General features: G+C 53.6%; 1 protein-coding gene across 4 annotated transcripts in view; it reads left to right on the top strand.

Annotated features, from left to right (window-relative positions):
- Nucleotides 1–632: 632 nt before the first annotated feature.
- Nucleotides 633–15,335, top strand: part of STK40 (serine/threonine kinase 40) — a 37,549-nt gene continuing 22,846 nt past the window's right edge. For 2 of the 4 annotated variants that reach the window (XM_042245639.1, XM_015091863.3), the window contains exon 1: nt 1,244–1,433. The gene's annotated coding sequence lies outside the window, so the exon portion shown is untranslated. Of the gene's footprint in view, nt 1,023–1,243; nt 1,434–1,700; nt 1,921–15,335 lie in introns of those variants that run through there. The other 2 variants (XM_027967921.2, XM_027967927.3) reach the window with 2 other exon arrangements.

Here is a 15,335-nt window from a genome sequence, read left to right as displayed (position 1 = left end):
CAATAATGTGTCGTTGGTTACTTTCCCTCTCAGAGTTCTAGCTGCTTCATCTGCGAACAGACTCCTTAACATTGATGTCTCTACGGTGCTTAACACAGTGTCTGACATACTACTGCTGTTTCGATTACTACTGTTACTCAGCCCTTTCAGCTCAGTGTACACTAGGCATTTAGAGACAAAGACAAGGACACAGGAGGAGGCAGCCAGCCTCACTCACATCAACTCTCATGTCCTGGCAGTCACTGCCTGTGTGGAGATGACAAATGCGTGCATACACGTAAGTGCTTGGCCACACACCCTAGGAAAATCCAGAGCTGTGCACACAGGCTTGGACACGTGTGCCCAAATGGATACAGAATAACACAGCTGGAAAGAGAATCAGGAATCATATGCAGCTAGCATCCTGGCTCACACCTCGGAGACAAAGGAGTGGGTCCGTGATCGCGGGTACTGCCACCACGGCGCCCTTCTAGCTGCTTCTGCATGCCAGTGGAGGGAAGCCAGGCTCTCAGAGGGCCCTAGTGAGTCATCAGCCTGATGCAATCCCTTTAAAGGGCTCATCTGCTGGTGCAAGAAGCTGATTCATGGAGGGCGTGGTTGCTGGAGAAGGAGGAGAAAGGGACCGAAACTGCAGCAGGAGGGGCTGAGGTTAGGTGGCTGGAACAGCTAACAGGAACTCTTCACTGTTAACCTGCCTGGTCGAGACTCTAGGGATCTTCGGATTGAAGCGGGATTTCTACAAAAGCAAGGGGCCCAGAGGGAAATGAATTGTGAGGGCTACGGCAGGAATTCCTGTCATTGATGAGACCCACGCCAGCGCTCGCCGCACAAAGCTCCAGGAACCGAGAAATGGGGGTCATGAAAGAGCCACTTTTCTGACAAAGATACTACAACCGACCGATCTTTCAGCTGCTGGAGAAGTCTCCAGACCTGGGAGGGCGAGTGTAGGGCACGCGAGGCTCAGTGGAGTAGCGGCGGGGGCGGTGCCTCCGGCCCAACCTCACCTCAGACTTAGATAAGCGGTAAGTACCGCCCCTTAGAGTCTCGGCCTCCAATCGTTTCCCAGATTTCAGCCCGAGCCCCACCCTGAACCAATCCTCAATCGGATTCTGGTCTCTTGCCTGAAGGCTTCCGCCCTTCGTCAATATGGCACCCAATCCCAGAGCCGTGGGCTGTAGATATGGGCAAGGGGCGGGGCTGCGGCCTGTCCGGGAGGAGGGGGCGGTGCGTCACTTCCGTTGTCAGGTGGCGGCGCTGCAGCCATGGAGGGAGGCGGCGGCAGCGGCGGCGGTGGCTCGGGAGGCTGCGCCGGGAGACGGCGGTGAGCGGCTCCCACGCCCCTTGCCCGGCCCCGGTCCCCCGGGACGGAGCGCCGAGCAGCCCCGGCTCCGGGCTACGGACTATGGGCGAGCAGCGCTGAGCACCGGCGGAAGGTGAGGGCAGGGGTCCGGGAGAGGGGAGCCAGGAGCCCGGCCGGGGATGCGGGTTGGTGGGGGCGGGCCTCAGCGGCCGTGGCAAGGGGATCAGGGTGACAGCCTGAGGCCGTCCGGCTTGACAGAAATGACAACAGCGGATCCGCCGTCCTCGGCTGGGGTCTGCTCTTCCCAGGGGGCGGGGGAGGGGGCGGGGGCTTCTGCGCGCCGGGTACCGGGTGGCCAAGGGGGTGTCTCGGCCCCAGCCCTGGGAGTCGGCACAGCTCAGCCTTGCCTGGAGTCACTTGGTCAGTCAGCGAAGGCGCAGGTTTTTCCCAAGAGGCACTCTCTCCTCTCCGTACTGCCCTCCTGATCTCGAGAGTGACTTGAGAGTTGGAACGAGTCCCCGGAGAGCTTCTTCTCCAGCCCGGTCTTCCTCCACGAGCCCTCACCCATTGGCACGGGCACCATCGCTGCTGGAGAATTTCGAGTCCGGGGCGGCGATCAGGTGCGGGTCCGAGCTAGCTGCTAGTCGGTGCTGTGTTTGACCGGCCTTTGCCGAGGAGAGAGCCTGCTGCTGTGGTCACTGTTTCACCTGCCATGCCCCATCAGGCCTGCCCATCCCCAGGGCGCTTGGCCCCACCTTCCAGTCGTAGGTAGGGGCATCGGGATTCCCTCCAGACGTCGAGTACTCTGCCTGCCACCCCCACTCTCTAGGTTTGATGCCCGTTTGTTGGCGGAAGGAAGAGATGACAGCCGCCTTCGTTGGCAAGATAGACTTTGCTCTGTATTAAGTCACAGGAGGAAACCGGTTGGCTTTGCTTGGTTTTGAGAGCAATGAAGAAGAGGGTAGTCACTCTGGGCTGGGCACTTTCTCTCTTTGCTCAGCTTTGCATGAAATAAGGAAGAGCAGGATATGCACTTGTAAGGCCAAAAGAACCCTTGTTTGTAAACAGCGCTTGTGAGCTGGGCCAGTGCTCCTTGATGGATCTGCTGTGCCAGCTCTTTGTCCCTTAAATCTTAGACATTATGGAGATGGCCCTTGTTCATTCATTCATTCATTCATTCATTTCCCACATAATAGCATGACAGCAGCAGTGTCCTTGCCTGGAGAGGCAAGTACCCTGTATTATAGAGGTTAAGAGTAACTTTGGAGCCAGACCTCCTGAGTTCACATTCTAGCTCCGCAGCTTTGTAGCTCTGTGGCCTTGGGCAGATTGTTTAACCTCTCGGTGCCTCAGTGTTCTCAGCTATAGAACAGGACTGATAACAAAGTTACTGTGAAGATTTTAAAAGTTAACACCTACAAAACACATAGAACCATGTCTGCCACATAATGAATTCAGTAAATGTTAGCTAATCTTATTTCAAGAAGCTCATGGTCTGGTTAAGGGAGAAAGTGACAGTGTTAGTTGCTCAGCTGCGTCCAGCTCTTTGTGACCCCATGGACTGTAGCCCACCAGACTCCTCTGTCCATGGAATTCTCCAGGCAAGAATACTGGAATGGGTTGCCATGCCCCCCCCCCTCCAGGGGATCTTCCTGACCCAGGGACCAAACCTGGGTCTCCCGCATTGCAGGATTCTTGACTAACTGAGCCACCAGGGAGACTGACCTGTAAACAAATCGTTGAAACATTGTCTAAAAAAAAACTAGTATCAGCAAGAACAGAGGGCTGTGGGAGTCCAGCAAAGGAAGCTTCTAGCTCAATCTGAGTTGGAGGGTGGGAGAAGTTTTGGGAAAGCTTGGAAGAAGTGATGATGCTGGAACTGTATCAGGGAGGATGAGAAGGCTCAGCCAGGTAAGAACAAAGGGGCAAGGTACTCCACTTCGACATCTAAAATCAAAATTTATCCCAGAAACCTCGGACTGTTCAGTATGGTGGTATGAAAGTCAACCTGGTGCCAGGTGAAACAGTACAGGTTGACAGGCGATTGCCACACTAACAATTAGGAAGTTTGTACCAAGGGCAGTAGGGAGCAAGGGAAAAGGTTGAAGCAAAGGAGTGTCGTGATTGGACTTGTGTTTTAGAATGCTCTCTCTGGAGCCTCAGCAGGAGAGAAGGGAGAGGAGAGAAGCTGAAACAATGGAGACCTCTTCAGAGGTTACCGCAGGGCAGGCCCCCGAGAGAGGAGAGATGGTGCAGGGTGGAGGATCTTTGGTGAGATGGCACTGCCTGCAACCAGTGGCAGGTGACAAGCTCCCTGTGTTGTCCTGGGCTGCTCTGCTGGGCCCAGAAGTACCTGGCACATCTGCCTCTCTCTTCCTGAGACTGCAGGTCTTTCAAGCAGCCGAGCTGGTGAGGCCTCCAGAAGGTCATTTGTAAGGTCAGTTGCTCCCTTGTGCCTTTAATTTGACCTTTTGGGAAGGCAGCAGACTGGAGTGGTAAAGAGCCTATTTGGCTCCACTCTCAGACAGAGTCTTAGTTCCAATCCCAGCCCCTGCCGGTCAGTAGAGGTCACTTATTCTTTGTGTGCCCAGCTTTCTCATCTGTAAAGTGGGGGCAGTAAGAGCCCCTCTTTAGGAGGGCAGTTATGAGGATCTGTAAGGTGTTGCAAGCTGGACATTGAGTGCACATTCAGTGAGGAATGCTTGGTAAACGCTACAGCTGCAGGAAAGAACTCCTCAGAATTAGTCAAAGCAGTTCAGGGCGACTAAACTGTGTCCCAGTGAGCTGTCAGAAGTGTCCTGAGGGATCACAAGATCACAGAATTTTATTGTATTCTCTCCAAAAAAGAAATCTGTGCGGAGTTTACCAAGCCAGTATGGGAGCCATGCAGATGATTCAGCTCAGCTCTTTAAAAGAACCATTAAAAAAAAATAGAAGTAGGACTGCTGAGAAAAAAAAAATCCTATTTTAAAGGATACTAGGAGAACTTCCCTGGTGGTCCAGAGGCTTAGACTTCACGCTGGGGGCCCGGGTTCAATCCCAGGTTAGAGAACCAGATCTCACATGCCTCAACTAAAGACCTGGTGCAGCCTAACAACTAAATAAATGCATATTTTTAAAAAATAAAGTAGCCTGGGAGAAAACATATTTAGAGTTTCTTCCATATGTGTCCCTATTAGTGACCCTAGTTTGGTATCTGAATTGGCACCATCAGGAAGCACACACTGATACGTGCATTGGCCCCAAATCCAGAACCCCAGTTCCACACACATAAGCTCCCATGTGCAGCTGGGGAATTGTTGGGTAGCAGGTACAGAAGGAGTCGGACACGACTGAAATGACTTAGCAGCAGCAGCAGGTACAGGAGGAGATTGGAGAGGCAGGCCCTGCCCTAGAGGAGCTGGCAGTCTAACAGGGGCCTGACAGGCTCCTAACCAATGAGCACCTGCAGATAGTTGGGGGCGTGTCTCATAGGAGTCTGTGCGGCAGGTAGAGGGAATGAGGGGAAGGGGTGTTCCTCCCTGGGGGATGGGGAGGTGACTGGGGAGAATTTTGGAGAGGCCTTAGAACTTGAACTGGATCTTGATGAAAACTAAATATTGACGGGGAATAGAGTGTTCATGAAGCACTCCAGACAAGGGAGCATCAGGGCACAAGTGTGGGGTGCAGGCTGGTGTGTGTGCGTGCTACAGGAACCACAAGAGGTTCCGGCACAGGATGTGAAGGGACCTGGCTTTAGGATACCCTGGAGAGGTGAGCACCAGGGCTAAGATGCTTGAACTTCTGTTGGTGAGGGGCTGCTTTGGTTTAAGTGGAGGAAACACCGTTAAATGCGCATCTTCCCAAGAGCCCTCTGGCTGCTGGGAGAGGACGGACTGGAGCGAGAGCACATCCTGAGTCTCTATAAGCGGTTTTTGCTGTAATGAGAGTAAGGGTCAGTGTAATCAGAGGCAGATGGGAAACGGAGGAAGGGCGCAGATCAGAGCTGTTTGGGGGGAAAGTGAGGTGGACTCTGGGAGTGTCTGGAAGTGAGGACGGAGGGAGGAGCGATGATGGCAGGTGCCCCGAGCTTCCTGATCTGGCTGAGAGGGTGACTGATAGAGCCGGCAGGAGAGAATGGCCAGGGAGATCCGCCAGATCCCCTCGGTAAGCCCTCTCATGGGAGAGGATCAGTTGCAGAGTCTGTGGCTCTCGGTCCAGCTTTGGGCCAGGCTTCTCTCTGGTTTTGCCTGAGTCAGCGCCTGGGAAAAGGGCAGCTTCCCTTCCTCATCTTCCCTCTGCTCAGATTTGCCCAGGGAGGTGAACTTCTTCAGTGTTTCAGACACTGAAGGGGCTGAGTCTGCAAGACTCCTGTGACTTGTTCAGCCTTGAGATGGCCCTCGAGAGCAGCCCTTCCGTCTGGTGCTGTCCACACTGACTCAGCAAGTGATGAGTCCGGAAGAGCAGTGTGCCCTCAGGGGAAAGGTGGCATCCCCGGGGCTCCCGGGAGGTCTCATCTAGAAAGAGACCTTGAGGTGGAATTTACTCTGGAGGCTGGGCCGGCCGACCCAGTCCTTCTTCTCAGGAAGGAGAGATGTCTGCCACAGGCCACCTGGGACCCACTCAGCCATCAGGGAAGTGAGAGGGAGCTGCCTTCATGTCCTTGTCCCCCTGAGCTCTGCAGAGAGGGATGTGCTGGTAGATGGGACTTCACACAGGCCCTTAGAACTGGGGGATTTTCACAGGATTTGTCCTTGAACTTGCGGTGTACACGAAGTCAAAGGGAAAGTGGCCTGAGACAAGGGCATTTCTTCCTCCTGCACCTGCTCAGGTGAGACTGTGGCCTTGAAGGTGGCCCGGGGCCCACAGCAGCCCTGCATCTCCTCTCGGGATCTGTCACCGAGATCCAAGAAGGGAAAGCGTGGTGTCGCTTGCATTGATTTCCTTACTATCTTAGAGATGGTTCCACTTTGTCTCATGCACGTCTGGGTTATTTTGGGCGATACTGTGTCATCACGGTTTGTGTAATTTATTCAGCAAACTCTGCTGATGAACTTAGGTTATTCTCGGCCTTTTGTTCTTCAAACAAAGCTGAAGTGACTGTATCTGCATGTGTGCGGTTCTGCCCACCTTAGGTATCCACAGAATAAATTCCAAGAGGAGTTGCTGCCTCGAAGAGTACCTTTTATTACTACTATTTTAAAGTAGTTTCTCAGCCCCCTTCTAGTGAACTGGAGCAGCCTGATTTTCCCCCAGCCAGCAAAGATGCTCCTTCCTGAGGGACACTGAGAACCCCAGTGGTGATAACCTGCTTCTGGCTCTTCGCGGTCGGAGTTGGGGTTCCCTAGAGCTTACACAGTCCAGCAGTCTACAGGTCTGCTGGTTTCAGAGAAACTCTAGTTGTGGGAAAGCAGCAGAGAAAACTGAGAAGGGCTCTCATCATTTAGAATGAAGCTGTCCCCTCTTGCCTCTGTTTACAGATCATCACCTACTTGGCAAAAGAGATAGGCAGGGGATCTTAAGGCTTTAGGGAGTCTGTGACCCAAGGATCCCCAAGGAAGAAGTGGCCTGGACATGGTAGTGGGAACTGGCAAGAGCAGGCTGGTATGCCTGTCCCCTGTCTTTGGGTTTAGGGCAGAGCTGGCTAGAGGTGTGGAGAGGTGCCTAAAAGCAGGTACCTTTAGGGAGAAACTCAGGTCAGCCCCTCAGGAGGCCCCAGGACTGCCAGAGCCCAGAATTCTCTGGGTTTTTGGAGCCCCACTGCTGGCATCGCCACCTCTGGAGAGCGAGCACCCCGCCCCTTTCTGTAGTTGATGTGCAGGCCCTGGTGTCGCCAGGCGTGTGTGACCTCCGTGTCTGAGTTCTCTTCTGACTCTACTCCCAAAGTGCTTCCTCCTGAAGGAACAGAAAGGAAACCAACCAGAAAAGGATCCCCACCAGCTTCCAGGTCCTTTCCTAAGTACTCTGCAATATGTATTGAGGCTTTCTGCCAGCTTAAGGAAAGAGGAATTGTCTCTGTTCTATGGAGAACCCCCAGGCCAGAAGGGCTAAGGAACCTGTCCACTGTTACTCAGCCAGCAGGGGCAGAGCTGGTTTTCCAGCCCACACCTTTGTGACGCTAGATCCCATGCCATCCCATTCCCCGATCCTGGCCAGGCTCTGGCCCCAGGGAGCCCAGCCCACATGGAATCTTGGACCCATAAAGCTGTAGAGCTGGAAATGACCTTGACAAACCTGAAGCAGTCCCTTCTTTTTTCCTGGAAAAATGGAAACTGCCACTCCAGGCCACTGCCTAGAGATACATCCCTCCCCTCCTACCCTGTGAGTAGGGAATAAGGAGACCTTCATATCCTGTCTTCCAGCACTTAAGGCTCAGATCAGCCCTGGCTTCAGAACCCATTTCTGCCACTTGCTAACTGAGTAACTTTGAACAAGTCACTTCCTATCTCCAGCCTCTGCCGTAAAATGAACTTACCGCTCCTTGCTCCAAAGCAGTGATGAGGATTAGACACAAGGTGTTACTGGCCTCTGGTGAGACCCCAGAGAGCTCTTTGGTGGTGAGTCTGAGTCTCCTGAAAGAGGCATCATGAACCAGCTTCCAGGTCTCCAGTTTGAACCATTTGGTGGTCTTCCCAGCTCTTAAAGAAGCCAGGTGGCAAGCAGGAAGTTCTTGTAAGCCAGTTTGCAAGTTGCCTGGGAGAGCTTGAGCGTGGCGGTTTGTCTCTTCTATGCCCGCTCTTCGGATGCAGCCTTGCGTCAGCATGCAGGCCCACACGTTCAGGGCATTCTCAACGCCGTGCTCGCTCCAGTGCGCCTTCTCTAAGACCCAGCCTCCCAGGTCCCAGTGCCACTCTTAATAGTTGTGATGGGTTCAGAAATTTTGTTAAGTTGTGACAGTAATCTGCAGGGAGCTGGTTAAGCAGAATGCGTCCGTGCATGTGCACAGGTATGCTCATCACGTCTGACGCCTTGCCACCCTGTGGTCTGTAGCCTGCCAGTTAAGCTGGTTGAGCACTGTAGAAGAGTATGAAATAAACCTACCCATCTCCTGTATGTGTTCTGTTACCTGGAGGTATCCACTGTTAAGTTTCTTCTGGAAATGTCTTATGCATATTCATTTTTTTAAACCCAAATGGGATCATTTTATACAAATAGAACTGCAGTTTGCTTTTTTTTTTTTTTAAAGTAACGTATCCTAGACATCTTCGTCTGTCAGCAGGCATGGGCCTAGTCTTAAAGGCTGCATAGTATTCCCCCATCTGGATGTACCATGATGGAGTGAACCAGTGTCTCTTGGTGAACATGTAAATTGTTTCCTGTCTGGAGGGGATGTATGTGTGTTTTGATTTTTATGGTTTTATCTTTGTGTGTTTTTGCTGCTACCCAGGGCTCTTGAGGGACCCTCAGTAAGTACATTCATCTTGGTGAACTTGTGTGAGTGGACCCAGAGAATAAATTCCTAGAACTGGGTGTGCTGGACCCAAGACAAGTACATTTTCTCCTGCTTTGTTGACTGTGATGTCACTGTCTTCTGCACGCCTGTTGGGCCTGTGCAGGGGGTTCTGTGCTGGTCAAGGGCCCTGGCCCTGCCCCCAGGAGCTCACCCACTGGAGAGACACAGGCAAGCAGGCTCTTGCCCACACGTGGACAGAGTGTGTTGGGGATGGCTCGTGGCTAGCCTTAGCGACTCGGAGCAGGTAAAGCCGTTGTGTGGGCGCGCTTGTCTGAACAGCCTGCTGAGGGCAACTCTGATGGCAGAGCCTGCTGTCTGCCTCTGTAATCTTGCCCCCCAGCAGCCGCAGCCAGTAGCATCCGGCAGACTGCAGAAAGCGAACTATATGGTTCATTCTCACGGTTGTGAAATTTAATTGAATTTCATTGTTGATAGAGGCAGTTAAAGAAAGGCAGTTGGCTGGCCCCAGTCCAAATTACCTTTCTCACAGGATGATTGCAGTGACTTTTGCTGTTGAAAGCCACATGAAGAGAGAGAACCACATCACCTGGGGCTGGCCTGGCCATTTCCATCTGTCCATCTGTCGCTCTGGAAATCTGGGATGGAAGGAGGGAGATGTAACATTTGCTGGTGCCTCCCACAGGCTGGCTCCCCGCAGTCCTCAGGGCTGCCCGGGCCCTCTTCTGGGTGGGGAGACTGCGGCACAGGGAGATACGTGCCTAGGACACAGGGGTGCTGCCAGCCTCGGCCAGTCCCGCTTTAGTTGTTTGCTGCTTTCTCTTGGCCTGACAGGAGCCGTCGTGGGTGTTGGGAACCTGAATTCCATGAGAGGCCCGGTGGGAGGCTTTGTTCCCACTGAACAAAGCAACGGTTGATGCTTTGAGCTGAGGAGGGGTCCCCCTAGTTGCCGGGCAGGCTGGCGTGACAGGAGGGCTTCCGTGACTCCGTCTCCCGTCACTGCACATGGCAGAAGGCCCCCCCGAGGCGAGGGGCCACCAGGAAGGCCTCCCAGCCAGTGTACTTGGCGGCGTCCCCTGGCTGCTTCTCTTGGTAGGAGATATCTGGGCAGCACAGCCTGAGAAAGAGCTGTTAAGTCTGTCCCTTCCTCTTCCAACACCCACACACAGTGACGGGTTATTTGCTGTCACATCAGCTGCTTCCGGAGGCCCCGGGAGGGGTGAAGCCGGTGGCAGCGCTGATGATGCTGCCCTGGATTCCGCTCTGGTGACTCTCAGAAAGGCTGCTGCCGAAGCCCTTTTCCTTGACCCAGGGATTGCTTCCTCTTGCTTATCTCTCCTCCAGAAAAGCCTCCAGGCCCACCTCTGTGTACGCAGGCCTGGAGCTGCTTCTCCCAGATTCCCTCTGGGACACATCCTCCCGGCCTGGAGCCTCAGCCTTCGTGGAGGCCGCTGAGGAGCCCAGTGGGGCTTGCCCAGACCAGGGAGGTGAGGAGGGACATTCCTGATTATGTAACCTCCTTGAGCCTCCTGAAGGAGACTGGAGCTGAATTTCCGAGCTGCAGACACGGGTCTCCCTGTGAGCAGCGGGGGCCTTCAGTCCCCTGCTGGCCCCCAGAACTGCGCTCAGCCTGCTCTAGTCCTGCCGAGGAAAGGCAGTGACAGGGGATGGGTCTGTGCGGATGTGCTGGGGTGGGGGGAGCTGGCTGGGCACGGGCCGGGTTCTGGCCGCCCCTCCCACTTCCCACTGGGCTGAGTCACTTCCTCTCTGGCGCTGCAGGTAGTCTCCCACACGCCCAGCAGCCTTCGGGGGTGGGGTGCACCCCCTGCAAGAGAGGAGCTCCTGTTAGTAGCAGCCAGTTCGCCCGTTACCCCCGAGGCAGGCGTTTAGAGAAGGATGTGATGTTATGAATTCCTGACAGATTGGAGCTATACATATCCTACATTTTAGAAATGAACAAAATCATCACTCTGTTTTGGAACGGTGGAGATGACAGCACATGCATGAGTCTTTGTCATCAGGGAGTCCTGGCTAAGGCTGAGGGATTATTAATCCGCCTCCCCATCCCCCAGCATCCATCCTGGGCACAGAAGCCAGTGACTTCCAGTGCATTCCTGGGGAGATTGCTGTGGCCCTCGGGCTCCCAGGGAGAGGGTTTTTGCCTGCTCAGGGATGGCTGTCCTTCACACTCAAAGGAAAGCCCTCAAACGGAGCTCCCTTCCAGCCAGCCAGCAAGGGTAGAGAAGAACAGGCCACAGGCAGCCTCTTCTGGTCCGATGAGCTGGGTAGAGTCTCGAGGCTTTGATTTGTCAGCAGACCAAAAAAGAGGGGAAATCTTTTACTTCATGAAGTTGTGAGAATGAAAGAAAATCTAGGAAACTCTAAGAACAAACGATTCCTGGCAGGCAGTCGATGCTTGTCAGTTTAAAAGGTAGTTTAAAAGGTATGCACCCAGAGAGCCTTGTCACCAGGGAGCTACCTCAATATGGAGCAGGGACCCTCGCCTTTCATCCGCCAGAGACCTCGAGACACCCCTCTTTTACAGATGATGAAACTGAGGCCCACAGAGAGTGAATGACTCTCACAGAGGGTAGGTGACTAGCTCAGGGTCATCAGCTAGTGAGTGATGGAAGCTGAAGTGAGGAGTAGGCTAGGCTGTCACTCGCACGTTCCCACACTTTACTGCAGGAAAGCAAATTTTTTTGCTGGACTCGGCAAAAAGGGGGCTGGTCTGTCCCTTCGCCAGTGAGGGGTTGGTCCCAGTCTGCAGGCATGCCGTGAATGGGTTTCATTACTCAGGGGGGGTTGCCCTCCAGCAGCCAACACTGTGTAAGCACAACCCCTGGCGATCAGCCCAGAACCGCCCTGACCCGGGCATCCAGGCATTCCTGACATGGGACTTTTCCTGGACAGATTATTCCCAGCACCGCTGCAGCCCAGTTACCACAGCTGTGACCCCTTCTCTCTCTGCTCCTGGATTCTGGCTCCTACCATGAGCTAGTGGGCCATCCGTACTCTCTTCTGGGTCTCTCTGCCTCCAGCCCCTGGCCTCTCATTGGGTCTTCTCTGCCCCCTGCCCCAGTGTGGGTTTTGGTGCCTTCTGGGTGCATAACAGACACTTCTGCACTCTCCACTTTCTCATTCAGCAGGGACGTGGAGATGAACTGGGGTTGCTCAGCCTGGAGAGTGGTGGAGGCAGGGGAGCCAGACAGTGGTTACAGCACCTAGGAGCAGACAGAGGGTGCTCTGGCAGCCAGAGGAGGAAAGGACTTGCTGCAGGAGGTGACGCCCGAGGACCCAGGGGGGACAGGGCAGGGATGTTCATGGCACACTCGGAATTGTGAGTCGTTTGGTGTGGCTGGATTTATTGGGCATAGAAAGGCAGGGAAGCTGGAGAGGTAGCCTGTGTCTGGCCAGGCTTACTGAGGAGTTTGGGTTTCTTCCTAAAGACCTCAGGAAGCGTTGGAGGACCCCCACAGCAGAGACAGATGGAGCTGGTGCAGGCCCAGGTCCCTGAGCAGAGGAGAAAGAGCAGCCTGCTGGAATCTGTTTGTCCCGCCCCAGTTACACAGGGCTTCCCTGGTGGCTCAGATGGTAAAGAGCCTGCCTGCAATGTGGGAGACCTGGGTTCGATCCCTGGGTCGGGAAGATCCCCTGGAGAAGGGAATGGCAACCCACTCCAGTCTTCTTGCCTGGAGAATCCCATGGACAGAGGAGCCTGGGGCGCTATGTATATAGTCCATGGGATCGCAAAAGGTCGTGCATGACTGAGTGACTAACACTTTCACTTTTCAGTTACACAGGTAGTTGAGGTGGGGGTCTGCTGATGGAGTCATTCCTGTATCCTTCCTGACTAGAACAGTGCCCCACCATCTTGCAGTGGGTGCAGAGACACCCTTCGAAGAAGATGCACTATAGAAAGCCGCCGCCAGGTGGCAGACCTTGAGATTGCACAGAGACCTCATTTCCACCCCGCGCCCACCCCCTCCCCCCGCCCTTCCCTAGGAAGAGTTTATGGAACTCCTGTCCACACCAGGCTGGCTCCGCACCACAAGTACGAGATTCCACATTCTGCTTCTGTGAGCTTTGTACCCACAAGAAATCCTTTTGAACCTGTGAATCTAGACAACAGATTCCTCCAGGGTCTTGGGAGCTGTTCCAGCAGAGTGCAGTTTCTCCTCTGTCTCCAGAGAGTAAATTCCAGACATGGTAACCCTTCACCTCCAAGCACTTCAGCATCTGTAACCTAAGAACAGGGGCATCCTCCTGTGTAACCACAGGGCAGTTTTCAAATTCAAGAGATTTAACATCGTATCCTCTGATATACAGTCTATATTCAGATTCTGCCAATTGTTCAGAGTATAACTTCTTCCCCTCAGGATCAGCTGTCTCATTTGTTTGTCCTGTCTTTAATCTCCTTCAAGTGAGACCAGTTCTTCAGCCTTTTTTTTAACTACCTGACATTGATGTTTTTGAAACATATAGGCCTGTTGTTGATTGTTCCCTCAGTTGTAGTTTGACTCCTGATCGGCTTCAGGTTATGCATTTTTGAAAAAAAAAAAAAAATTAACTTCAGTAAGGTTGCTTCATATCAGGAGTAACATGATGTCAGGTTGTTCTGTTATTAGTGATATAACTTTCATCATGTGGTTATGGTTGCAGTTTGCTTTTTTTTTTTAATTGTATATTTACACATAGTGGATTTCACAGGTCTTCTAACAATTCCGTCATTTTGACAAACGCACACACCTGGCCTTATGTCCTGTGACAGCAGTTTTATAGCCCAGTATGTGTGCTCTCTCCGCCTCTCACAGTCCTCTGCGGGAGATCCTGGGCTAGAGGCACTAGGTCTCAGTTCCAGATTCCTCACTGCCCCCTAGCTGGATTGTGATGAAGGGCCTCATCATCCTGGGAAGGAAATGGCAACCCCCTCCAGTCTTCTTGCCTGGGAAATCCCCTGGACAGAGGAGCCGGGTGAGCTACAGTCCATGGGATCACGAAAGAGGCAGACATGACTTAGCGACTAAACAACAACATCGTTCTGGACAGTCCCTTACTGTGCACTGAACTGATAATTGCCAGCTAGTGCTCCGGCCTCTGCTCCCCCATCACCAGTGCACAGGACAGGAGGACGAGATGCTGTGTGCCTCTGCCCAGAAGAACAGGCCCTCCCCTCGACCCACAAAACAGCTGTGCCCTGCCCTCTACTGCAGACTCGTACCTGGTACTGCCCAGCACCCCTCTGCCTTCTCAGGAGCTCAGCCAGCCCCCAGGCTTCCTCTCCTCCCCATGTTCAGTTGAACATGTCACTCAGGCTGCCCATCAGACCACCCACACCCACACCTACCCCCACCCAGCCTGGAGTATCAGACCAGCAGACAGCAGGTTCAAGGTCTCTTAAGCCTTCAGTCTGGTTATCTTCCTTCTTCTGCTCCCCATCCCCGTTCCAAGTCAGTGCCTGACTATTCCTTTCTCCTTGGGCAGCGAGAGAAATTCAAAGCTGCTGTGTTTAAGCTAAGAAAAGCCCAATTTATCATATGTTCGTAATATGCCAGTAAGTACTGTTGCCAACCTTTTTACATGGGTCATCTCACTGAATCCTTAGACCAGCCTTGTAAGGTGGATCCTGTACTCTGGGTTTTGCATACACAGAATAAGTATCTCGTCCAAGATCTCATCGTTAAGTAATGGTGCTGGGCTTGCTCTGACTCCAAGCATCCCAGCTAGTATGGGTTATGTAGGTCAAGATGGTGATCCCTTTAGCTCGAGAGTGACTGGACCAAGCAGAAGTCCGCTGAGGCTTGCAACAGAAAGCATCCTAAGCTTTCCACCGCCACCCCCAACCCCCACCCACAAGCGCAGTAGTACAGATGTTTCTGTCTTGCGCTGTGGCACGGAAACGACTGAGATGCTTTGCTCTGACCACATTGTTCTGCCACCTGAGCGTCCTGTGGACAGTGACCCTTTTCTGCCTCCCTCCTGGGGTCCGGTGTGGGTGTGGCCGCACAGACCTTTGACACGTGTGTGGCAAATAGGGCTGAGGCCAGAGATGGGTGGGAGCACCTATGCTCTCCAGGTGCCAGGTGGGCTGGACAGAGGAGCAGGGTCCTTGCCTTCAGTAGACACTGCCAGAGGTAAAGCCCAGCAGACAGAGGCCTGTACAGCTCAGGATCTTTTTATTTGTTTTGTTTTGACAGAGCCAGGAAACATGGGGGTGGGGATAGGGACAGCTTGAACCCTGACGCTTATCAGCTCAACGTGACCCTGCAGTGTAGACAAGTCCTTCGGCTCCTAGCAGGCATTAGAAGCTGCTGACAGATCGTGGCCACCAGCTGTAGTGTCGTCACACACATGCGCACACAGAAGTAGCTCACTGGGCTGGGGTCTGCTGTTTGCTCCTTGCAGGGACCACCTGTGCGCTCCGCCTGCGCTGGGTCGGTCTGCAGAGTCACCCACCTCTCCAGGAGCCCTGGGGTTGCAGCAGGAAGCCTACCACAAGGCTGAGTGCAGGACTCTCTGCACCTGTGGACAGGCCCTGTGCTGCCCCTCGTGTTTGTGGCTCTGTGCGTGTGTGAGTGGCCATCGCCTGGGACTGCATCCGCACACCTGCATGGAGACCGGTGGTGGTGCTTCTGGGTGTGAGTG

This window comes from Ovis aries, chromosome 1 (assembly GCF_016772045.2).
Source record: "Ovis aries strain OAR_USU_Benz2616 breed Rambouillet chromosome 1, ARS-UI_Ramb_v3.0, whole genome shotgun sequence".
NCBI classification, from domain to species: Eukaryota; Metazoa; Chordata; class Mammalia; order Artiodactyla; family Bovidae; genus Ovis; species Ovis aries.
The sequence above is the reverse complement of the archived record's forward strand: the minus strand, read 5'-3'. Positions and strand labels throughout refer to the sequence as shown.